The sequence below is a fragment of the Neopsephotus bourkii genome, unplaced genomic scaffold, assembly GCF_033783945.1.
Source record: "Neopsephotus bourkii isolate Nb327-2 ecotype Australia unplaced genomic scaffold, CSIRO-AGI_Nbou_v1 NB_1820, whole genome shotgun sequence".
In the NCBI taxonomy this organism is placed as follows: domain Eukaryota; kingdom Metazoa; phylum Chordata; class Aves; order Psittaciformes; family Psittacidae; genus Neopsephotus; species Neopsephotus bourkii.
This window is the reverse complement of record NW_026902293.1, coordinates 8,660,330-8,686,910: the sequence shown is the minus strand read 5'-3', so window position 1 is coordinate 8,686,910 and position 26,581 is coordinate 8,660,330. Positions and strand designations below refer to the sequence as shown.

At 37.9% G+C, this 26,581-nt stretch overlaps 1 protein-coding gene across 2 annotated transcripts in view; it reads right to left on the bottom strand.

The window, feature by feature from the left end:
- KCNB2 (potassium voltage-gated channel subfamily B member 2) overlaps positions 1–26,581 on the bottom strand; it is a 191,073-nt gene that overhangs the window by 3,639 nt on the left and 160,853 nt on the right. The gene's annotated exons all lie outside the window — the stretch shown is intronic.

Sequence of the window (26,581 nt, the reverse complement as noted above, 5' to 3'; positions counted from 1 at the left end):
TTCAGGTGCTCAAGAATTGAAGGTATTGACCCTGAATTAGGCTCAGTGCAAGACGTTAAAAAGTAAGCAGTAGTGTGAAGGTGAATCCAGTTTCTCATCATGATTAAAATGTATGAGTAGACAAATGCTTCCTAGAAATAATGTTTCAATTTCTGTCTCAGGAGAGAGGTTTTCTGAAATATTTTGTCATTTATTTTGATAAAGCTTAGGCACCTCCATACTTCACAGCCTTTCATTTTGTCTGGAATAGCTGGTCATTCTATTTACAGAACCAATATTATGAGAAAAGAAATGAATCTATCAGAGAACCTAATTGGGTTTACTATGAAGTTTAGTTATTTATACTCAAAGGAATACGGTCAGCTTTGAGAAAGTGTGCAAAGTGTTACAGTGATACAAAAATTATTATAACACTTTGCTTGGAAAAAAATATATCAGTTTGGTTAGAAGTCCTAAGTAAATCCAGTTTTCTATAAATTTCTATAAATGCAATAAATTATTTTCCATTTTAAAACTCAGTTTAAGCTCATTTATCAAAGCATTTGAGCTCATTTGTCAGAAGTGGTTCTGTTAAATCCATTTGGTAATGTTTGGTGTACTGCAGTGACACACTAAGTCTGACAAAATTGCTGTAATATCCAATAAGAGTGAATGTATCTAAGCAGAATGCAAGTTTTATGAGTAGTACATGAGGAGAGATCAGTCGCAGTGGCAATAACAGCTCCAGAGATGGAGAGGAACTCTAACTTTGTGAAAAACATCAGTAAGCCTGTTTCAGCTATGGGCTACTAAGCACAGATTCAGCTCTCTAAGCACAAACTGAAATTGCTCACAGTGTGAGAGTCTATATTTGGCATCATCATGTACTTGTGTGCTTTGTCCTCTTTCAGCTAATAATAGTACAGGATAGGTAGCACCTTTCATATTTGAAGTATTCCAAACAGATTTCTATCTCTCCCTACCAGCACTCCTTCTGTCATATTTTGTTTTTTTTTTATTGGAGGAATAAGATCTATTAATTTCTTCTGCCGAGTGAGTTGTGGACTACTTGTCTTCATCCTTCATACAGCCCATTCAGAAAACATACTCTGATTAATCTATCCTGTTTAAGAGGCCTATGCATCCCTTTAAAGCTTATGCTACCCACAGCAGTAGAAGCAGCCAATCTTAGTAAAGAAAGAAGGTGGTAACACTGCATATCCACACAGGGGTGATTAATGAAATTTGTGATGTCCTGTAGCTAGGGCAGAGGCAGCCAAAAGGCAAATCTATCACAGAGCAATAACTGCCTTTCAAACTGTGCAAGTTGCCTGATTCAGATTTCACTGATTGAAACTTAAGTAAGGTATACTGTGTTCTTCACTTCACTGAAATCACTATGAAATAACTAATGCATGCTTGAGTTCTCTAAAATAATCAATAACTTAATTATGCTTTCAGAATTCAAAGAACAAATAAACATGGCACAGGTCTGAATTGTCGAGCTTTCAATTCCTGTCAAACTGATGGCTTCCTCATTGGAGATGGCATCAGAATGTAAATAACAGCACTGGAAAAATCTGTATAATACAAGGACCCAGTTACTTGACATGCATTGTTCTTAAAAAAGAAAGTCAGAACTTATCTGCCCAACTGTGGTCAAATTGGTTTTAATTAGGAAATACTGGCATTTCAGTATGTCATAGGGAATTTATTTTATGCCTAAATGTTCACCAGCATACAGAAGATCATAGTAAAGAGGTGAGTCAATGTATGGCACTCCTTCTTACACTGTGTGACAAGGCTAAAACTCCATGCATTTTGCAGGTCTGGAACAGAAAACTTTTTTGTTCAGAGTTGCCATCCCGAGTGTTTTACTGACAACAACCATCTACCTGTTTCTTCCGGCCATTCATTCATATGCTGGTAATGTGCAAGCCTCAACTCTGCCAACTACTGTAATAAAACATACTGTATAGCAGGCTTGGATTTTTTAGGTTAGTTCTTGGTGAAAATTTCCAGTGAAGCAAAGTATTTTGGTTTCTTCTAATGTAAGAATCTCCAGCTTTTATTTGTCTGGGACTTTGTTGTCTAACTAAAGTTCTGCATCATTCCACACATGGTATGTTTTAATTATTGCAATTGATTAGATGTTACAACTCATTAGGCAAAAAAAAAAAATAATAAAAAAATGGCAGGGGATCACTAGGAAGAACAATAGCAATCATGAGAAAAAGAAGAAGTAAAAAAAGGCACCCCCTATTCAGAGTCTACATAAACACTGTGGAGACTACTACCCTGGTAAATCCTCATAGAAAAGACATGTCTTATATTAATAGAAGCATTGAGTTTATAAGAAAGGCCTGTAGCAATCTGCTAAGCTATCTATGCTGATACAGAAGAGCAAAAAACCCACAGATCACAGTATCACAGTATGTTAGAGATTGGAAGGGACCTCAAAAGATCATCTAGCCCAATCCCCCTGCCGGAGCAGGAACGCCTAGATAAGGTTACACAGGAACGTGTCCAGGCGGGTTTTGAATGTCTCCAAAGAAGGAGATTCCACAACCTCCCTGGGCAGCCTGTTCCAGTGTTCCGTCACCCTCACTGAGAAGAAGTTTCTTCTCAAGTTTAAGTGGAACCTCTTGTGTTCCAGTTTGTACCCATTTCCCCTTGTCCTATCATTGTTTGCCACTGAGAAGAGCCTGGCTCCATCCTCGTAACACTCCACCTTTATATATTTATATACACTAATAAGGTCACCCCTCAATCTCCTCTTCTCCAAACTATAGAGACCCAGCTCCCTCAGTCTTTCCTCATAAGGGAGATGCTCCACTCCCTTAATCATCTTAGTTGCCCTGCGCTGGACTCTCTCCAGCAGGTCCCTGTCCTTCTTAAACTGAGGGGCCCAAGACTGAATAATTCCCAACAAAACTTCCTGTGTTAGGTGCATGTTTCTGGAACTGCATTCTAGACTGAAATGCCTGGAAAATTTTACATACTTCAGGTAAACAATCTCTAACCACAGTTTGTCTCTTTTAAATCTGCATTGCAGAATATAAGCAATACTCTGCTTAAATAACAGATTCTGGCAGCTTATATCATTTAGCTGTATTTCTACAAAGCCACACAAAGATCCAACTCTTATTAAACTTTTAAAATATATCCTTATAAATTGCAAATTGTTTCTGAAAAAAAGATATACTTAAATGCCTTTTTTATGGGCTAGGTATGAGACATTTGAATCTGCTACTGATGTAATGAATAGTAACATACTCCTTGAGGGAAGATGCAATCTTAACAGGCTGCTCCAGATACTGTTGTTTCTGATCTTTGAGAGGGCAAGGAAAGACTGGTAGCAATCTCTTGAAAAGTTAGTGGTTTCCCAGTATTAAATTGCCACTAAACCCTGGCTTTTTTCCTGTGCACCCATTTCAGTGCTCATTATTGCTAGCATTGTGAAGACCTCTGCATAGAATGAGCATACAGCTGAGGCAGAAAATAAAGGTGTAAGGAATATGCTTCAAATTGCTCCTTGCAGTTCTACAACAACTGATATTGTGAAAAGGCTTCTGACATAACTGATTGTTATTGTTATATAAAGCAGAGGAAAAAAGTATACATTAGGTTCCCACTAAAATTTAGCTGATCGGGGAAGGTTCAGTTGAGCCACATCTAACTGCCAGTGCACTATATTTGATTAATGTTGGTTTCAATCTGTAATCAGATAAAACTGTAATAGGAATGTTGTTTGCTTATTTCTTTTCTCCAGGCTGGGATCTAGGGTAGGATCTACATCATTTAAATAATAAACAGCAATATAGTCCCATTACTTTTCAAATCTCTAGCCTCCATAAGCACTAAAATTTATCAGACTGTTACCTATGCTTCTCTTTCTGCATGGAAATGTATGCTATCTTCAGATAAAGTGCTCTGGCAGTAACTGGCTTAAAAAAAAAGAGTAATCTTTCAGCTTTTGAAAGACTTCTGATAATGGTTTCTGGAGAACTGTATCAATTTCTTGGGCACTTAGCTATATATGCTCAGAAGCATCTGCTCTTGGGAAAGAGGTGTCTAGGTCTAGATTTGGGCAGATAGATAGCTGGAGGTTGTCTAGGTTCTTCAGAAACACCTGAGAGCTCTCAAGTGCTGTAGCCAGCAGGCCATGCTGTATCTTGCCTAAAGGTGTCCTTAGCTTGTAGCACAGAGCTTCCAGCTTGGGCCCAGACCATCCATCAACTCACAGTCACAGTGGCAGAAGTAGAAGGTCAGATCATGGAGGTTTTCATTCCTCTGAGCCTGTGAAAATGCGAGACATTTGTAGGCTTGGTGGGAAGTTTATGGAAATTGGTTTAAATCAGCAGCATCCTGTCCTGGGTTTAGCAGTAGCAGTCATTTTTCTCTTTCTTGGTAGCTGGTGCAGTGTTGTGTTTTGACTTTCAGGCTGGGAACAAAGCTGATAAAAATGATGTTTTGGTTTGGCCAAGGTCTTTGTGAGCCTCATGCTCTGCCAGGGAGGAGGGGAAGCCAGGAGGAAGCAGAGACAGGACACCTGGCCCAAACTGACCAAAGAGGTATTCCATACCACAGCACATCATGCCCAGGATGTAACTGGGGAGTGACCCGGAAGGGGGCTAGAGTGGACTGCAGGGTTGGAGGAGGCATTGGTCGGTGCTTGGTTGGGCTGGGGGGGCAAGTTATCCGTCGCCTGGTGATGGGGTGTTGTATTCTCTTCCCTTATTATTTCCTTTATCATTACTATTACTGGCGGTAGCAGCGGTGATTTGTGCTATACCTTAGTTACTAAACTGTTCTTATCTCAACCCGTGGGAGTTGCATTCTTTCTGATTCTCCTCCCCGTCCCTCCAGGAGTAGGGGGAGGGCAAGAAGGGGGGGGGGGAGTGGGTGAACAAGCTATCTGGATGGGTTAAACCACGACACATTCTTTACTGTCAACAGTCTTCAGATTGTGATATTCAGTTTGCAATTGAATGGAAAAAAGTTTTGCTCATTAGGAGCACTGTCTTGTAGACCTGCCTAAATCTCTGTGTGTCCTGTTCTTCACACCTGGAACTATCCAAACAAGATGCTCATTGGAGCAACAAAGGTAACACTACAAATTGAGCTGCCTTCCAGCTATAAGCATTATCACATGAGGAATTAGAACAGTCAGGACATCAGTCTGTAGGTATTTCGGGGAAGGGGACAGTATACTTTCCTCCAACAGTGCAAAGGAGAAACACATTTTTACATTTGTACAATCAGGGTAAGTGCAAGGACATTTTACCAGCTAATAATAGCATTTATCACTACAGCACTATTGCACTGCCTTCAGCAGTTCCCACTGCTGTTCCTTGCTGGGCACTGCAGAACAAGATCATGAGACAGCATCTCTGTTCCTTGTCTCTTCACTGTCTCCCTTCACTGTGTTCCTGGGGCTTCCCAATTACAAGCATCACCTCTTACTTCTGGCCCACCATTCTACATTGTGCTGCTCTGCAGAGAGGACTGTATTCAGCTCACACCTGCCTGCTGGCAGTTCTGCACTCAGAGTGTGTACTGGTGTGTCACAGTTCTTAGAAGCCTGTTACTTTGAATCTGAGGTTTCAACAGGCCACACTGAAAAAGTTCAATAAAAGGTAAGACATTTCACTACTGATCAATAGAGTATGGCCCTTACTGGCTACTGCTCTTTATAACATAAGGTCCTTGATCAAGAGACACAAAAAGGAGACAAACAGGGGCAAACACTACTTGGATTTAGTCCAAACTGCGATGCGATGGAGTTATGGCAAGCCAATTCTAGCCAATCTTAATAGTTCTGCAGCACTGAAAAATTATGTAAGAATAGGTGTATTGTATAAGTTTGCAAATGCTCCTTGTCTTAAGTCATGGAAAAAAATCATTGCCAGTTACTAAAATTAGACCTTGGTAGCAATTTAAAATCATCCTAAAACTATTACTGAGAAATAAATAAAACATCAGCCTCCAGTTGGGTCAGGTACTCTGACCTCAGCCTCTGCTTTGTCATTTTTAGAGCTAGGCAGTACTTGCAAGAGTGAAGACAGAATTTCATGGTATAGTAAGAAAGAAGTTTAAGTCATTCTATCATAAGGTCTCAAAACAGGCATCTTTTGTAGTTGTCTTGCAGGGCCTGGAAACCATCATTACAAGTGGAAAACTGCCACTGCTTATGCACAACTACCCTTTCAGAGTACACCTTTCATGTCTTTTTACCTCTCTAGAATACCTGCTGATTGCAGACTCCTGGCACAGGTCTAGCAACTCCACACAGAACACAGTGTTTAATTTTTGAAAAATAAGATGAAGGAGAGGGGAATAGTTTAACAGAATAACATAAATTTAGTTCAGCTTACAGCTCCGTCACAGTTGCCCTTTCAGGAACACATCTTATAATGGCCCTGACAGCATTTGTGATCACAGAACAGCTTCTCCCTTCTACGCCTGATCTCCCTCCTTGATGACATTATTTAGAATTCTGACCTTTCATTTCCACTTTTTCCTAGATCATTATTATTAATACTTTAAGGACTTAATTTGAATATTCCTCATTGATCTTTCAGGAATATTCATTAAGCCTGACATTACTCTCCATATATGAAGGTTAAACTCTTAGAGTTGTACTTACCTGGTGCCTAAGTGATACACATTCTTTTCTATTTGTTTCTTTGCACTGGCATGACTCTCAGCTTAAATGCTTAGTCTAGAAATGCTCATTTAGTGGGTTTTCACTAAAGATTTCACCACTAGCTCCATAGACACTCCCTATCATATCTTGAGATATGAAAAATGTCTACTAGGTCATCAGTAGATGAGTAGCCACTGTGCTGTCTTCAGCTTGACAGACCCAAGGTCCCATTAAGCTAGTGAATTCAAATACTTCTAGATGTTTATTCCTGGTTCCGTTAAGTTCAGTAGTGATTCTATCTAAATGTCATTTCTTAAGTGGCGTATGTCCAGAGATGTGCTGTCCTATGAAGATCACACAGACTGGGAGCCAACACTTGTAGTAGTGAAGCTGAGGGCAGGTAGTCAAAAGGATTGGCTTTGGTTCTGTAATGCATCCACCTTCAGGTCTGTGTCTGAGGGGGTTCAAGGGAGGTAGTAGTTTGACACATACCAATACCAGTATGCATGGGAAACCATGATGGTAAGTCTAGTGGGATGGGTAATAACAGGTAGTTACACAGATTTTACCACGAGGTTACTCAGACTTTTTCAAGCACAGCTGTAACTGAGCAAGGTATTTGAAACTGGATCTGGTAGGTTTCCCTGGCCTGAGTAACTACTCCTGTCTTGGCATATCCTTCATTTTGGAAGTTCATAAAGCCTTTCTGTGTAGCTGATATCCTTCCTGCTTGAGAGCCCTATATGAACTCCATTTATTTCACAAAGCCTTCCCATGTCTATCCCTCTTCCACTTTGTGCTGGCCATCCTATTCCATAGACATAAAATTTGCCTTAGAAGACACAGTTGTCCAGAGAGTATAAATCTGCTTAGAAGAGGATCCTATGTTCTCTTAGAGCAGCCTGGTTTAAATTAACAGCAATAAAACACATCATTCCTGCATTCTGTTACAAGTAAATTACTCATTTTTGTATTTATGCTATTAGGGTAACAGCAATAGAATACATCCCTCCTGCACTCTGTGGTGAGTAAACTGCATTTACTTAATGATTTGATTATTACTTTAGAGAGGGATGACCTTGGGGTTTGCACCACCTAGAATCTCAGCATCAGAATTTAGTAAAATGTGGATTTGAACATTTGATTATGGCTTAATGTGGAGGTGGCTTGGCATATAGGGCAGTCTTCCAGTGGATAATATGGGAAAATGAGAACCCTGGGAATGTGGACTGATTCTCTATGAATCTGAGCACAGAGGCCATTCAGGTGTATTAGAACACATAGTACATTAGTGACACATAGTAGCTACGTAATAGAAAATAAAAGGCAACATTGCTCAAATATGCAGGATGCATTTTCTTAATATTGTGATGAAAAAGCAGTGACAGAGATGTTAGAGACCAAAGAAATTACACTAGGCACAAGTAATAGGCAATGACTGCAACTGTGAGTATTAGCTGGATCTTCATCACAGCCCTGAAGAAACATGCTGTCATTAGTTATGTGCTGAGGAGAATACTGGGGTTATCTGTTAGAATGGCAAAGATGGGAGACCTTAAGTAGTCACAGATTAAGGCAGTCTTCATAGGTAGGAAGAGGCATATGTATTCAGTTCAGCATCAATGGAGACAACCCTGAATACTGTTTATTTAACACAAAGCTAATGAGCATTAATTTGGTCTTGTTAGCAGATTAAAATCCATATAAAGTCAGTTCTAATATTTATTTTTTGTTGAACAACAAAAGGCTATCTCAGCTGGAGACATGCAATGAATTCTTTAATGATAAATAGCACACTGTCTGCTAGGATTTAATGTAAATGAAACATCAGATCTAGAGTCAGAGTAAGTGAATTGCTTCTTTGTTTTTCTTTTCACTAGGAATTGGATAGGCCCATGAATTTGTCTGTCATATTATTGACAGAAGTGGAGGTAGTACCTGCTTGAAATTACAGTGTAATAGTCAATTAAATAATTTAATGTAATGTATGTTACAGTGAAAAAAATAAAGTATATCTAGCTAAAGCTTTCTTTGCCATATAAGAATGGGAGAGATTTAACTCCCCATTAGAGAGAGACACAAAAAATTAACTTCAAGAGCCATGTTAAAGGCTTTACTTATAAAATAGTTTTGTGTCTGCAGAGCTTTTTGGCCTCCATAAATGTTCTTTTTAGAAGAAACAATTTGCCTGTGTGTGTAAGAAAAGTCAGCTAAATTAATAAAAAATGAATGAGATGTCTTTAATAAAGTCCCTTTGTGTCCCCATTCAGGAGCTTCTTAAACCTTTTGATGATAGCAACTGGCATGTTTCTTATGTTTAGATTGTGTTTTGCATTAGATGTCTAATTTTCAGGTAATAACAGCTGATTATGATTACTTAGATATATTTACGAGAATCGTCAAAACTTCCGTGTAAGTTATGACAAAGACCTTGCAGTTTCCAGCTCTTCTGCACAGGAGACCATTTGCAAGATCTGTTCTTCACTCCTTGCATGCACAAAGCATGGGCTTAATTACCAGGAATTTCGTTTGGAAAAGCCAAACAAACAAAACACACACACACCCCTCCCCCAAACCCAGACAAAGAGTTTATCTGCAGCCGGCAGGAAGACCCAGCGGCCCTGCGCGGCCCAGGAGCTGTCCCCGACCCGGTGCTGAATTCAGGCCCCGGCAAAGAGGCTGCCGCCGTGAGCCGTGGTGGTGTGCCCGAATTCACTGCAGAACCCCGTTATCCTACCGCCTTAAACACATGCAGGCATGGAAAGCATACCATTTATAAAGATGGTACTGGCAAAATAAAGATAATGCTGGCACAATATTTGTTTCTCAGACAAAATACTATTGAACAAGTCTGGAATCTCACCATAGGTGAGAGATTTATTTTTGCTGCTTGCCGTGACATAAGTAAATGAGAACACGTAGCAAATCATGGTGCGGCTAAGCAAGAGGAAGTAATGAAAAATCAAACCCCAATTGTTTGGCTCTGAGAAGTTGTAGTATAGTCTGTTGAGGATGTAAGAGGCAAATCAACACACACCTAATGTACAGATTTATTCTGACGCTACTAATTTTGATGCTAACGTTCAACTTAAACCTGAAAGCTGGATGTAACTGCTTTTTCAGAAAGAAATGATGTGGAAATCAGAAATTAAATTTCTTGGTTCTCACTGTATGTATTTGCCATTTCCTTTTAATGGAATTTGCTTACGGCTGAAACCTCAGATTATTTACCAGGGCAGTACACTTGAGTATAATTTGCTGACAAACATATTAAGATTTTTGTTTAAAATCTAATTTTATCATGGCTTTACCATTGACTGAGACTTTCTTTAAGTGATATAATACAGTGAGTAAGGGTGGCCTCCCACCTCAAGATTGCTGTTATCTATCATAGAGATTTGCTACTCAGCCTTATTTGAAATTATGACAGGCACAAATTCCAGACATAATCTTTACTCGCACTTTTAAAATAACTTTTCTCTCTTGGCTTCATGTCAATTTCTATCTATACTTCAAAACTGCAGCTCTATATAAAACATCTACATTCATCTATAAGTTTATATAAAGCTTACTCCAATATTTCTCACACTTGCAGAATCAGAGAAATTGTTAGGGAAAAGAATCCAGTCTGTTGTTTCCTCTTTTGCCAGTACAGTCATGTGTAGCTGTAGGCCTGCATATCTTAACTGTCATCTTTTTTACTAACTGTAAGGTGATTTTCATTTCTTTTTCCCTTTCCCTCTTAGCCAATTTAGACTTCCACTGGAAATACATGAAGTGTGATAATTTTCCTCACTACCACACAGATTTGCATTTGTGACATTTAGAATATTAATTATGGCTTCAACAGAAATATATGAACCTTTCATATCATATGTGTTTTAGGATGCTATCAAATTCTAGCAGAAATTGATTTGTTAGTTAGATTCATTTCATTCTTCAAAGACTATGCCCATAACCATGGGGACTACGGACCTAACATAAATTAAAAAAAAAAAAAAAGTAATTTAAAAAGAAGAATTAAAAAAGAAGGAGAGCGATCAATCTGAGAACACAGACCTGTTTATCAGATTTTAGTTTTTTGCATTTCCCAGAAGGACTTAATTTCTCCCATTTGGAGAAATTGCCATCAATACATATTCCATTCACAATTGAAAGGACTTAATTGTCTGTGGGATGTTCAGCTCCTTGAATTAATAAAATTTCTTAGAAATAAATCTAAAAAAGGACATTGATTTAACTTATAGTCAAGTGACATAGAATATTTTTATTTTATGTCTTTCTTATTGTAAATTATTAAACAATATTCAATTGCCCATGGTTAATATTTTCTCATTTCAGTATGTTTTATTAAGATTTTTAATATGTTTGAATTTATTTTACAGTAAGTTTAATCTAACTACACAACTGTACACTGCAATCCTACCAAAACATACTGCAAGCGCAGTCAGTAAATAATACAATGATCACATGATAATCCATTCATAAGTCTCTATAAAAGAAGGGATCACTTAATCGTTGAATCTCCTAGTGCTATTTTAAAATCTTTTTTCTGCCCGTGGTTCACTACATATTGCTTTTTATTAACTTTTAAATTGTAGAATCTCTTTTCTGAAATGAACCCCAAAAAATTAGTGTTACAGAGAGCTAATTCTAGGGGATGAAGAAAATGTGCAGCAGTTAAAATAAGATTTTAGTCAATAAAGAAATAACATTGGTTTGGTTAGATGTAGATGTGTTATACAAATTTCTCACCAGTTTTCGTACCATGAAGACATGTTACTAAGAAGCAAATCTGACAACTTGAGAAACCAGAAGAGAATAAATTAAATAGTTAGTAAAGCCAAAGTATTCTGTAAATGTAAAAGTGGCATTGATAAGGTATGTATATACTGCATACTGAGGTGGAGTACTAGTTGTAAATAACCATCAGGGACATAAAAAGACCTGTTGGAGTAAGTCCAGAGGAGAGCCATGAAGATACTCAGAGGGCTGGAGCACCTCTGCTATGAAAACAGGCTGAGGGAGTTGGGATTGTTCAGCTTGGAGAAGAGAAGGCTCTGGGACACCTGAGACCATCCCAGTACTTAAAGAAGGGCTACAGGAAACCTGGTGAGGGGCTGTTTACAAGGGCATATAGTGATAGACCAAGGGGTGATGCCTTTAAATTGAAAGAGGGTAGATTTACATTAGATGTTAGGAAGATATTCTTTACTGTGAGGGTGCTGATGCAATGGAAGAGGCTGCCCAGAAAAGTTGTGGATGCCCCATCCTGGTAGCAGAATCTAATTTGGGGCTGTAATTCAGATTTAGCTTTTAGCATAAATAAATTGGGAAGTTTTGAATAGGGTGTTCGAGGAGTGTCTGCTTTCTCTTGAACTGTGGATTGCCCAGAAGAAAGGCTGAATATTCACTACTCTACATAAAAACCTGGTTTTGTCTAGTCACATATAAATGTCGATTAGGCTTCAAACTCTCATGGTCTACCTGTGTCACAGGGCCTGGTTTTGTTCTCAGGGTATCAAAGGGAAATTCTCTGGAAATTAATCAGAGTGCACAAGTGGAGTTTGAATATTTTGGTAAGCGTTTGAGGGAATGTGCTGATCACCAAGGGAAGAAGGATGTCTATATAAAGAAAAGCAGGTTTTGTATCTCATCAGTGAAATGAGAAAGCAAAGGAAGTCTGACAAGCCTGTGTTGGTGTTCCACAAAAGATTTGATATTTTTCCTATTTCGTATTTTAACCAGTAGATGTCTCTGTTTTATCATGCAGTTGCTGACAAGGACACACCATTCCTGTTGTCACAATACGTATTTATTAAAACCCCCATTTGTTTCCCATGTGAATATAAAAATGCCGACTTCATGATCTTGGCATTCCCTGCTGATTTCTATCCAACCTAAGCCCTTGGAACCTTTAGTAAGAGCTCTGACTGCTAAGCAAATTTGAGGACCATCTTTATGGATATGTCCCATGGGATTTTAAGAGGCAAAAGAAGAATTGGTGAGATTCCATTAACGTTTATGTGAAAATGTAATAAATTTAGTGCAGCTTTCTTTATCACATGGGAAGGTTCTCAGAAGCAGTTTACAGACCAGTATGGAGTATTCAATTTCTATACAGTGCCTCAGGAAATTCCAGGTTTTGATAGATGAATTATTTTCTCTGCTTTGTGAATGTGTAAAATATTATTTATATATCTATAACTAATCTAATAATCTACATCTATATGTATAATGTATAAATTGCATCTAATAATGTAGATTATGTGAAGCATTCACCTAAATAAAAATACCAATATGATGCAATTCTGTTCAGACATTTGTATTTTCCTCATAATTTGAGAAACATATAAGATATATGTAGTTATTCTAACATCTTTACTGAAGAGACCAGAAGTTTTAAAATTACATTAAAATTCTATTATTTTAAATACATATAAAATGAAGATGAAAAATTTCAGAAATTTTAAGTTCTTGAATTTTAGCAATTGTCTAAAAACAGGAGCTACTGGTTTGTGGATTGTTGCTGTTTGAGAGAAGCATGATTTGGTAGAAATCCCTACAGAAACTGCTGGGATTTGTGGTTGCCTCATAGTAATTAAATTGCATCAGCATATCATCTTAAAGAAGAAAAATGTTGCTTACTTTAGATGATAGCTGTGCCCACATGAACCAAAGCAGTATGCTGGGGCTTTTTCTGCCATTGAGACCCAAGTCAATGCTGGAAACAGAAGTTCTCCAGCTGGAGGGAGCACTGCATCAAGAACAAATACATGTTACAGGGCGCCTCTGCATGCTCACACTTGCACACACTGTAGCTGTTTCTCCTACTGTTGAGTGGAGCCATAGGTGAGCTACTTTTTAGTCCATATTTATGCTCCAAATGCACTGTGATAGTGGTGTGGGCAGTCAGTCTCTAAGAGTCATTAGTCCTGTGTCAGTGGTTCCATCTCCTCAGAGGGTGGCCATTTCAAGGAGTCAAGCAGAGCGTGAAGTAGTAGAAGGAAGTATCGGGAGGAAGGAAACGCCTTGAAAGGACTTATTAGAACTGTTCCCCAGGTGTATGGACAATGAGGACTTGATTTTAGAGGTAGAAATCAGTGTTGAATAGTTGCAACAGAAAGACTGAATTTTCTGATGAATCCTTATGAATGTCAAACTAATAACCAGGCCGCAGAAACCCTAGAGGTTTCCATGACTGCAGCTATACTGCAGAGTTTCTACAGCTCAATCAAGCTTAAGAAATGTTTATGAAAATAAATGTCAGGTATGAAGAGCTATTATGCAGCTATTTGCAGCAAGGACAATAAAATTCCTCTTCAAAGAACCCATGAGCATAGAACAAAAACATTATACTCTGGCTGTATTTAGGGAGCAACTTTTGTAGCTGACGTATCTTTTTCTTTTAACTGCCAGCATCTGGCAATTTACAGTAAAGACCTGGGATGGAGGTTTTGGGGTATGTCCACCTGCTTTTGTCTACACACTGATTACATCTACTTCTGCTTCCTGAAAGCCACATTAAAAAACACCTCCACCACCATAAACCCCAAAATTTGCTGGAAATAAGGGCAATGTGATTACTTTGCACAAACTTTATCATAAGGGATAACACCTCATGAGAAAGTCATGAAGACAAAAATTTGTATTATTATTCAGCCAGAAGTGCTAATCAAATAGGTATTTTCAAAAAAATCTCTAATTGTGGAATATATATCACACAACCATGTGACTTCTAGTACTTTACATAAAATCATGGCAGTACTTAGAGGACAGTATAATTCAGGCAGCAAACAGTTACACCTGGAATAAACTGAAACCACTGTGTATAGGAATATATATAACAACCATACATATTGTTATGTATGGTTTCTCTGACATGAAGCATACAGCTATGTTCTTGCAGAAATGTTATTATTGTTGATCTTGCAGATCATAAGTGCTTCTGATTTATTGAGCCCTTCATGCTCAAGTATTTTTCTGTAAATAATCTAATAAGAAACACACTTTTAATGGGAAAATACCTGGTTTATTATAGCATAAGCTAACTGACATTGATGTATTTCACTGCTATTAATAGAAACATGGCAACAGCACCCTGGCTGCAGTTTGGGGCTTTTTTGCAACATGATTTATCTTAGTAGCCAGTGAAGTGCATGCTTCTATAATTTTCCCATGCTCCTTTGAAGGATAAGAATTGGGATGGGGGTGATTTGTTGTCTTCAGTACAATATGTTTAGCATTATGACAAAAAGTTGATGTTAAACTGAAAGCAAATACATGTCAGTACTGCTTTTTTGTCATACAAGATGCAGAAATGTGATATGGAGATTAAGTAGTCAAAGCATAGCAACATTTGAGGTGCTTATAAACTTTGGGATCTTGAATTGCAGATTGAATTTTTTGGCATCTAAGAAAACGCTCTTCGTTGTTGAGTTCTCATTTATATTTACCTCTAACAGAATCCATTATTCTTAATGGTAATATTTCAAAAGGAATCTAGTTTAACATGAGACTGAGATTATTTAAAAATATGGGACTATGTTAACTCACAGTGAGTGAAGGAAATATATCATCCACCATCATCCCTAACATCATCGTTGTAGATACATCTATGCTCAAACAACTAGCTCCCCACTTCATTTCTAAATCCTGGTTCACTTCCAGGCTCTTTCCAGAGGCAGATAATCGTCTCCCACTAAGGTGAAACCAATATTCTTGATAATATACTCCAGGAGAGCAATATGGGAAAACATTGAAGTCTAAAAGCAAGAACAAGAATGCTCAGATTTGCTCATGACCTCCACTCTGCACAGGGCCCTTTGCTGTAGATGCCCCTACTGACACTTCCAGAGCGGGAGGAAGTGTTGAGTTACCTGTCTACATGCTTGAGCTGAGCCAGGACAGACATTTTCTTCACTGTCATAAACATGTTTTCAAATGTACCTATTATAGCTACAATTTGACACCAAATATGATTTATGAGAGAAAGCACTCATATAGCGACTCTGTGTTGTTACTGTGCACATTTAATGCATCTGTTGGAGAAAGCATGCTATATATAACTCAACAAGATAAAAAGCAATTTCTATGGATTTCTACCAATGGGAGGCTTGTTTGAGAGCAGCATGATTTGTGTAAGAAATTCTCATAAAGGCATGTGAAATTATAAAAGAGGAATAGAGTTTGAAAATCTCTCTCAATGAAAATCAGAGATCCAAACAGTAAAATGGTGCCAGTACAGAAAGTAACAGACGCACTTTCACTGTCTGATCTTTCCACTTACAGTTAGTCTTTCAATATGATGAACATCATTGCTAACATGAAAATGTGAAAATAAAATTGTGTTGAAAGGGTTAAACATCATTAAAGTTAGTCACGAGTTAGGGTCACTAGCTGCACACCAAATCTGGAGGTTGGGATAAAAGAGATTAGGGTTTTTTTCTTTACACAGAAGGAAAACATGTCTCCTTTGAAATACCCTGTTGAAACAGAAAAAGTTGCAGTGCCCTTTCTATTACAAAGCATTGTTGTTTTTTTTAAAATTAATTTCTAACTCTGCAGCTGGAAAGAAAAAACAGTATTTATTTGGGAAACCCAATTGCTTTTGAATTTGACAAACTACTTACTTAAATTATTTGCTTATCACATTTAGTTTAGGAAAGAATTGTATATTTTTCCAGAGGGTGTTACGATTGCTAAAGAGTTTCATCAATTTTCCATTAATATGTAAGACAGTCTTAGTGACAATTACTCAAACGGATGCATTGTATATAACATCTTGGTACCAGAAGTTGCAATTAGCATATTAGCACTTAAGAAATCTAAGTGTTGGCCCATTGGTGACAAGAGATTAAACTTCAGCATACTCTGCCTGAATGATTTACTATACCTGGTCTCCTACATTTTCTTTGGTGCACAAATCCTTATCCAGATCCACAGAACTCTGTTGGAATATCTTCACTAACTTTATCAGCTAAAGGCCCATGTAAAGCAGGTGTCAAGGATCAAAATCCTACCTCAATTTGATATGTCATAAACCACCTCAAAGGAGTGAGCCTCTAGCTGTTCCTTAACACTCTCTGCACTCTATAGAGTAATCACTGTGGGTTTTGTTTGCTTTCTTTTTCTTTAGTTATTTAGATGCACTAAAGCATACAAGATATAGGTAGGTAAAGCCACTTAAGGCATGTGGAATACTGCACTGATAATGTCACATAAATTAATACGGCTTTTGCTGGCTGGCAAAGCTGGAATTGACCAAACAGCTAAAAAAAAAAAGAAAAAACAAAAAAAAAAAAAAAGGAAAGAACATATTTGTGTGGCTGTAACATTACCAGCCAAATATATGCTTTTCTGAACAATAATTTATACCTCAAGATATGCTTCAGAGTCTGATCACCACAGTAGTACTAGCTGTAGGAGCCACACTGCTTAAAACTAATATCTTCAAAAAACCCCTTTAAAGATGGACACGGTAGCAGCAGTACAATTTTAAATTCAGTGACTGAATAAATTTTTTTTTCAGTGAGATTATCTGGTTAAACAGTTATGCATTTTTTCTTCAAACACTATTTAGACATCGCAAGTTGGAAAAGAAGCAGCAAATATATAGGCACAGCTATCTTATATAAAATGCCAACATTTTCTTTTATTTATTAAACACATCAGAAGTTTCACGGAAATAAAGTTATGAAAACAATCTTTTGTTCTGCTTTTTTATTGCCTTAAGCTTTGATGACCTGTGAGTTATCAAACCTCACAGTTAGGTCCTGAAATTGAAACCAGGTGGCCTTTCCAGATATGAGCTGTTTAATTTTCAAGAGGATCAACTGCAAAGAGATCCTGGGGAAGGCTGTGGAATATCATGTCTACGGCCACACTTTTCCTAGCTGTAATTTCCTATTGTATAAAGCTTCTACATAAAAACTACTGTATATTAGCTGCCAATTTTACATTGCTCTTATGAGGATCAATTATGTTTGGTATTTGATAAACTTTCAGAAATCAGTTCCCATTTAATTAACAGAATCTTACTGGCTCTCTTTCTTATGCAGGAATGGATGGTGGGGTTATTGTTACCATTCATGTCCTGTCACACAGGCACTTGGTGTGCTGGCCACAGTCTGAGGACTTGCACCGATATTCTTATCAATTCTTAAATTGTTCTGGAAATGGCCTCAAGTTGTGCCAGGGGAGGTTTGTATGGGATATTAGGAAAAATTTCTTCACTGAAAGGACTGCCAAGTACAGGAGCAGGCTGCCCAGGGAAGTGGCTGAGTCCCCATCCCTGGAGGTATTTAAAAGACATGCAGATATGGCACTTAAGGACATAGTTTAGTGGTGGACTTGGCACTGCTAAACTAAAAATTTGACTTGATGATCTTAAAAGGTCTTTCCCAACCTAAAAATGATTCTATGATTCAATGATACCGCACTGGACCAACTGTTAGTATTGCTTAAACGACAGTATTAACCACACTGCACTACCTCTCTGAAGTACTGGTTTGTATGACATGATTTTGTGGCACTGGATAGTTGTTTTCTTTATAATTTATTATTTACAACTATTTATGTTGTATTGATGGAAGAATGCAGGTCACTGAAGTGGTCTTTTTACCGACAATTGGCAGACTCTTGTCTGTATCCAGATGAAACTTGATACTGAATGACATAAGAAATAAATTGGAAAGATAGGAAAATGGGGGTGCTGCCTTTATTGGTCAAAGCTTAGTACTGCATATTATCTATTTTATGTGTTTTATATGACTGCCTTTAGGCAAAGTGAGGGTCTTTATGAATTCTGAGAACCGCATAGCAGCAAGTGCTTAAAAATGCACTTTATGATTTTCAGTGCTCATTAGTTTTACATACAATTTGTACGTGTAAGACCTTTTTGCAATATTAGAAAGATTAAAAGTGCCCTTAAATTAAATGAGAATTGGGTTATCACATTAATAATAATTTTAATTTCCTCATAATGAGATAAATACAATTCTCAAAGATAAAGGCAAGGCTTTAGATGGGTAAACTGGTCTCGCGGTCCAGAGTTTGTGTAGTTTAATTTGTTGGAGTGGCTCATATTAATTCACTTTATTCCACATGTCTAACAAATATCAGTTCATATTTCCAACAAAACATTGGCTTTTCCTTCTCTTCCCTCCTGAAAAGAAGTTGTTTGCAAAAGTTCTGCCAAACTCATGAAACATGAATAATAGATGAATTTTATACATCTTCCATGGCAGAAAAAAAGCTGCAGGTACCCTATTTGAAGAAAAGCCTACTAGCAAACTCTAAACAAATGGAGAAAAACCCACATCCTTTTCCCCTCCTCTCCACTACCTTGCCAAGCTGGAAGATTGACATTAGTTATTCTCACTGAACCACCTTTTCACTACATTTTGTTAGTTCATTAAAATTCCTGTTTACCAATTTATAAGCTTCCTGTGCAGAAATTTATAGCATAATCTGTATGTGCATGTATTTATGTGTGGTTATCCATCTTAACTACAACATTTACAAAAGGTGAAACCTGAATGACCTTAATGCAATCAGGAAAGGGACTTCTGAATCCTTTCAATACAAATACCTTATTAATGGCTTTTACAGCTGATCTGCAGAATACAGAATTGAAACATATGAGAACAGCTGATACTATGTGGATAGACAAGAGGTCAAATCTCTATAGGGTCACGTATGTTACTGCTGACAGCTTAAGCAATTGCTTGCACACATGGTTATTTATAGTGTTAAAGAATGAATGAAGAGTATTGGTATCTGATCCATATCTCAGATATATAAAGCAAGCTGAATGCCAACTAAGGGAACAACAAATGCCCATGAAGCCATGAAGGTTGACAGATGTCATGAGTGGGGAACAACAAATGCCATGAAGGTTGACAGATGTCATTTGAATAAAGTTTATTAAATATTAATGGCCACTTAAGCGGATTTCCTCTGCTAGTTTCTCTGGAACAGTCACCAAATCCCAAATGATCTGGGCTGCATTACAGTCTATAAAATATGCCTATGCTACTTCAAGGTCTAGGAAAGGTTGAATCTCAGGCCCTTCGATGAAGAATCTTCTTCTTTCTAAATCTTCACAGGTGTGGAAATTAACTCTCACCTGGAGCAGGAAGGGGTCACAAGTAGCTGTGGAACAGGGATTGCTGGCTTTAAGAATCAAAACTTCACAATAATAAAACCAGCTCCACATCATCAGAGGCCCTGATGAGATCGGAAATTTGAGTTCATGGATTACTTGTACTGTTTTCTCTTTAGCACATTTTTAGGTTTGATCATCCCATTTTTAAAATGAATCTTGGATGCAAACATATGCTGCTTGGTTATGAAGAAAACAACAATAAAAATACTATGCTTAGTTTGTGAATAGAAGTAAAATTACTTTGCTTAGTCCAGGGTTTCTGAAACTATATAACACTTAACTGCCATGAAAAATGCATAAATAATACCTAGGAAGCGAACAGCTTCCTTCTGAGCAGAAATATGACTGGGAACTGCTGCTGTTGCTCCCAGCATTACCATAGAGATGGTACATGAGAATAGTCAAGTTGAAGACTTCTGGAACAAAGCTATGCAGTTTAGTACAATAGGCAGCTTCTCAGCAGGACAGGACATGCAGAGGTCTATGCAGTGTAGAAGCTGGAATCATAGAATAATACAGTACCAGCTTGGAAGAGGACCTCAAGGATCATCTGGTATAACCTTTCTTGGCAAAAGCATGGTCTAGACAAGTTGAGGAACTTGATAAATAATGAGCCACTTCTCATAGCAGATTTTGTGGCAGCATTTTGTAAAATGATTCCTCCAGTATGAGCTTAATTTTAAAGACATCTGCTTACAACTGGGATAATATTTTGCAGTGATATGGAAGGTACGAATCACAAGCAAGAGACTGGAGTATTGGCTGTGACTACCTGCAATTACCATTTCAACTCTCTCTTACATTACAGATTTCATTCCAGATCTCCATAGCTGTTCATATATTCATGTCATTTCAGATGAGGAGGACAAAGCTCAGGCTACCTACCTCTCACAGTCTTTTAGATACATCAGATAATCTAAAATATAAAAAATGTACATGTTTAGATGTGCAACAGCTAAAACAGAATAACATTATCTCAATGTTACAGAATCTGCAGCAGTTACCAAATCTCAGATATATTCTTACACAAAACTGCTGTTTAAAAATTTCCAAATTTCATGAGAGCAGCAGATGGTGAAAATAGATTTCTAACTCATTTATGTTCTATGCAGTGGCATGAATTCTTTTTGCTCTCCTCATAAATACCCTGCCAATATGATTCTACCATTATTTCCAAAAGCTGAAATAGTCTATAAGGTTTTTTTTGTGTTTGTTTTTTTTTTCTCCATTTCATTTTATATTGTTTTTGAATTGAAAAATAACAGCACCTGTCAACATTCATTATTATATCGTATACACACATACACATACATATATATGTATCTATACACTTATAAAGAGAGACATCCCTGTTAAACATCTTCAAATCTGAAAGACAAAGGTATAATTCAGGAGCATTTAGAGGCTACATTGCTGGCATGGTGCTAAATGCAATTTACTAAGCCCTTTATGCAATGTTTTATTATACAAAAAACTGCAAATGTGCCAAAAGTAACAAAGAGGATTGGTTTGGAAGATTTAATGAATTTATGTCAGCTCTGAAAGCCCGAGTCAAACATCATATTCCTGGAGCTTAATTTGGATTGCTAGTGCTTTTTAAAGTAATTAAGAGCATATAGTTAGGAGACATTTGAACTGGGCTTGAAATACTCTACTGGAAAATAGTTTTGTTACATATCTTTTCTGCATTGTGTCATATTGGGTTCCTTTCTTTTTTACTGCATTCTTGCACTTCCCATTATGTCATGTTCTTGGCCCTCACTGATTTCTGCAAAAATCTCATTTATGGGAGAATGGCAAAAAAACTCAGAAATAACAATGAATATGCATATGTTCCATGTCAAAAATCTGCAGGCTCTGAGGCTTTCAGGTAGGTGTTTGTATAATAAATACATACAGAGCGATTCTTTGTTCATTCAATATGATGAAATACCTGGACACCCCACCTCTATTCCCCTCTGGATCCTGTTGTGGATTTGGTTGGGTTTTTTTTAAAAATTCACAGTATTTCCTGATTTGCTTTATCAACCTGATCTCATTTCAACAGTTGTCTTCATGAGGAAGATGGAATGGGAATCTTCTAACACAGTCAGTTCAGCTCTGAATTCAGTTATACAGAAATGGGTTTAATGTAATATAGTACTGTGATTTATAACCATTTAGCAAGGCTAAGCATTAACAGAATCAACAGAAAGAGGAAAAGAATAAAATTATTACTAGACCTTACACTAGATCTTTTCTTCACAAAAACCAAAATAAAAAAGTCTCAAGACTGACTTTATATTAGAACAGTTATCCACATAATACTGATATGTTGAACTTAGGAGTATCTACAGGTTATTGAATGACGGCTGGAGGTACTTCACCAGTGCTTTAATGTTCATTATGCATCATAAATATTGATCACTGGAACACATGGGTAAGTATTTACTGAGGAATATTTTAAGTGAAATGAAAATGAAATATATGTTTTTTCCATACTTTCCTTTGTTTTAATGGTAAAAAAAAAAGAGTGTTTGTTTAGAAACCAAATGTCTCAGCTTTTCATTAAAAATGTGAAGATGTGCCCATCTTCCCTGTACACTGAATTTAGGGGGATGGCATTGTGTACACATTTTTAAATGAGTTCATCAAAACCAAGGGTGTGACATTTAGCTGGAGTGAATCCAAATTCTGATGTTCATGACTTCCTGACACTTCATATAATCACTAATTTGTATATGATCTATTAAAAATAAGATTAAATAATAACCACAGCATATTAACCTTCTCTTTGTTTGCATATAATCTATATGGGAAGAGTACAATTAGATATCATCTAGTCTACCACCTTGACCCCCTGCCTTCAAATCAGGCCATGGTCAACTACAACACATTTCTCAAGGCTGTGCCCAGTCAGGTTTTGACTGTCCCCAAGGACAGAGACACCACAACTTCCCTGTGTAACCTGTACCCAGTGTTTGACCACTCTAACCATAAAAGTTTTTTCTTGTATTTAAAGGGAATGTCCTGGTTTTTAACTAGTGCTAATTGCCTCTTGTTCTGTCACTGGCCAGCACTGAGAAGAGTCTGGCTCCCTCTTCTTTATCCATCTCCCTATCAGGTATTTGTACACATTGATAAGATTCCCCCTGAACCTTCTCTTCTTAATGCTAAACAGACCCAGCTCTGAGCCTTGCCTTGTATTGTCACAGAATCATAGTATGGTTTGGGTTGGAAGGGACCTTAAGGAACATACAGAAGATCTATTTCCAACCCCCGCACCCCATTTCCAGCTTTCCACTAGACCAGGTTACTCAAAGCCACATCCAGCCTGGCCTTGAACACTGCCAGGGATTGGGCAGCCACAATTTCTTTGGGCAACCTGTGCCAGGGCCTCATCACTTTTACAGTAAATTATTACAAATGATATAATCCTTCAGTCATCTTTGTGGTCCTTGGAAGGACTCATTTCAGCCTGTCTGTCTCTGACCAGGATTGAATACATGTCTCCAGCTGTGGCCTCACCAGTGCCGAGCAGAGGGTGAGAATCACACCCGTTAACCTGCTGGCAACACTCGTCCCAGTGCAGTCCAGATGCTGTTGGCCTTCTTTGCTGCAAAGGAATATTGCTGACTCATGTTTAACTTAGTATCCACCTGGACCCCAAGTTCCTTTTCTGCAAAGCTTTCCAGAGAGTCGGATCCCAGCATGTACTGGTGCCTGGGGTTGTTTCCCGCAGGGACAGGTATTTGCATTTTTCTTCCGTTGAACTTCATGAGGTTTCTGCTGGCTCTTTTTTCCAGCTTATCAAGGTTTCTCTGAGTGGCAGCACAACCCCCTGGTGTACAAACCATTTCTTTGAACTTTTTATCATCCACAAATCTGCTGAGGGTCTGCTTCTTCCCATTATCCAGGTTATTAATGAAAACGTCCAACAGTAGTGGCCGCAGTATTGACCACCAGTATACCACTTCCTGCTTCCAGCTGGACCTTCTGCTGCTGATTATAACCCTGTGTGCATGGCAGTTCAGCCAGTTTTCAGTCCACTTTGCTACCCACTTACCTAGTTTGTATTTTCTCAGTTTGTCAGTGAGGATGGCAGACAATGTCAAAAGCCTTATTAACATCTACTAATCTCCAAGTATATACACCAAGACAGTCATGTCATTGTAGAAAGCTATCAGGTTAGTTGTAAATCCATGTCTCAGTCACCTTCAGGTCCTTAATATAGTTGGAAACAGCTTCCAGGATGATTTGCTCCATGACTTTCCCAGGGATTATGGTTAGGCAGACCAGTCTGTGTTTTCCCCTTCTTGCCCTTCCTGAAGATATGAGTGACATTTGCTTTCTTCCAGTCCTCAGGAACCTCTCCTGATTACCATGACTTTTCGAAGGCAATTGAGTGTGGCCTCATAGTGACATCACCTGGCTCCCTCAGCACTTGTGGGTTCATCCCATCAGGTCACATCCATTTATGTATGTCCAGTTTGCTTTAATGTTCCTTAATCCAATTCTCCTCCACTGAGGGTGAAGGACTCCTAGACTTTCCCAGGGTTCTCAGAGATCTCAGATTGCTCATGATTTATGTTATCAGTAAAGACCCTCTGTGCTGGCTCAGGCTGCAGCTTCAATTCTGCTAATGTGAATTGCATAATATTTCACTGGTAGTGGATGGGTTAGAAATATTTTTTTTTTTGACATTTAAGTTCTAAGCTCATTTTTTATAGCCATGAGTCACAAAAGCCTTCCCTACCAGCACTGATTTGCATGCAGGACTCCGAAGCTTTGCACTGAAGATATAGGGCTAGGAACCTCAGGATATACAGCAACTTCGAAGGATTAGTTCTTTGGTAAACTTCATCCCATGGTACCACATCTTCAATGCCATTGGTTCTGAACCAGCTAGATTAAAACCAGCAATTTCTGTACATGCACCAGTAACTTCCACTACTTCTCAGAATTCCCCTAATAAACACATAAAAGGGGAAGAGTGGCTCACAAATCGATATTATAACATGTGGAAAGCATTTACCGTAATCTTTGGGTTTATTCTACTCTTGAAAAATTTCCACTCTAATGACCAGTTTTATGTTCCGTGTAGAAGAACATCTCGTTACCACAAAGCACCACAAAGTTACACCTTCTGACTTGCTAGATATGGCAGAAATTGATTTTAGCCCAGAAAGTAAAAAGCCATAGCAAAAACTTGTATCTGAAGACCACCATTTCTTACTTTTTGTGTCAAGTGGTAATACAGATAATAAACACAAACATTTCAGAATGAAACAATTTAGCAGATAAGAGGAATAACTATGAAATGGGTTTCCTGGAACTAGGAATGGACAGAGTGAATATAAGAATGAAGCACAATTATAATAAAAAAGACTGCAGGAAATACCTACTGTTTGGGATTTCCTGAGACTCTTTTACAGCTTTTTTTCCATGCTGTACTAGGCTGATTACTAACAAGATTTTTCTTTTTCTTGAATCGACCTTTCTCTCACTGCTGTTACCTGAAAACTGCTAAGCAGACTGTATTGTATCAGGCAATTAGAAGTCTCTTTACCAAAAGATATCTTACAAACATTTGTTTTGAGTTTTTCTAAGTTTAAACGAGAGAACAATGTCCTATCATAACAAACTTTTGCATGCTTGTTTTTTGTAAGTTTTATTGGCATGGTGTAAGTAAATCAGTGATAGGAAAACCACAGAAAGATTTCAAGGCCATACCCAAAAGGATACTTAGATGGTCATGAGGAAATCAACTGAATGCAGACTTTTCCACTATGCACACCTGTGCCAGGGATCTGGGGAACTCTGCTTGTAGTGCTTGTGCATCAGGATTGTCTCAGTGGGCAGGCATGAAAGGAAGGAATTGCGTGCTAGGCTTCTGCACAGTCACAGAAAGCTTTTCCCTTTTAGTCCTGCAGTTCAGCAGCAGTGGTTAATGCCAGCAGATAACAGCTATTAACGCAGCCTGGGATGAGCAAGGGGATTGACTGTGTTTCCTAAAGGGCAGAGACAAGTATGAGCTGGGAACAGATGTGGCTCAAAAGAAAAAACTAGGAGGAGATATGCTGGGGCAGAGAGATGGGATCTTTTAGAACAACATGCAATTTTTCCTGGAGATACAGAGGACCTCTAGGAAAAACTTGGGGTTTGATTAAATTACCCTGTGCTTGAAGCAGGATTAAAAGCTACTTGCTCATAACTGTATTCATTAAACAGCTCCTTTTAGCAACTTCTGGATAGAAAAATGAGTAACTGACATTTCTGAACTGTCACTGGTGCAGTATGATATTTCCCCATGGCACACAGTCTTAGAAATGAGCTTGCTTGCCAGTGACTGGAGCATACACTTCATATTCTGAGCCTCTGAATATATTTACATTGTAGGACTGTCACTCTACAGCACATACCTAAAACAAGGTCATAAATCATCTGATATGAAAAGTATAAAGTTATTGGAATAGAACATTGTCATGAGACAAGTTACAGTACATTTCTGACCTTGTGTCTTTAGTATTTATCATTGCGGTAAGTAGATTTGCAGGTCTGTTCCCTTTGAGACTATGAAGAAACCTGCAGTGAAGGGAAGCTTGTCACTTGTTCCATGAATAAATAGAGCACAAGATCCATCAATCCAATGCCTTTCCAAAGCAATACATTTAGCTTCTAAAGGAAAAATCCTTACAACTTCAGTTGCAGATTTGTCATATTGTATGTGTGTATTTGGTCTGACCATTTAAAAGTATATTCTTAGTGACAAAATTTGGCAAAAACTTTAAAAAATTATCTTTACA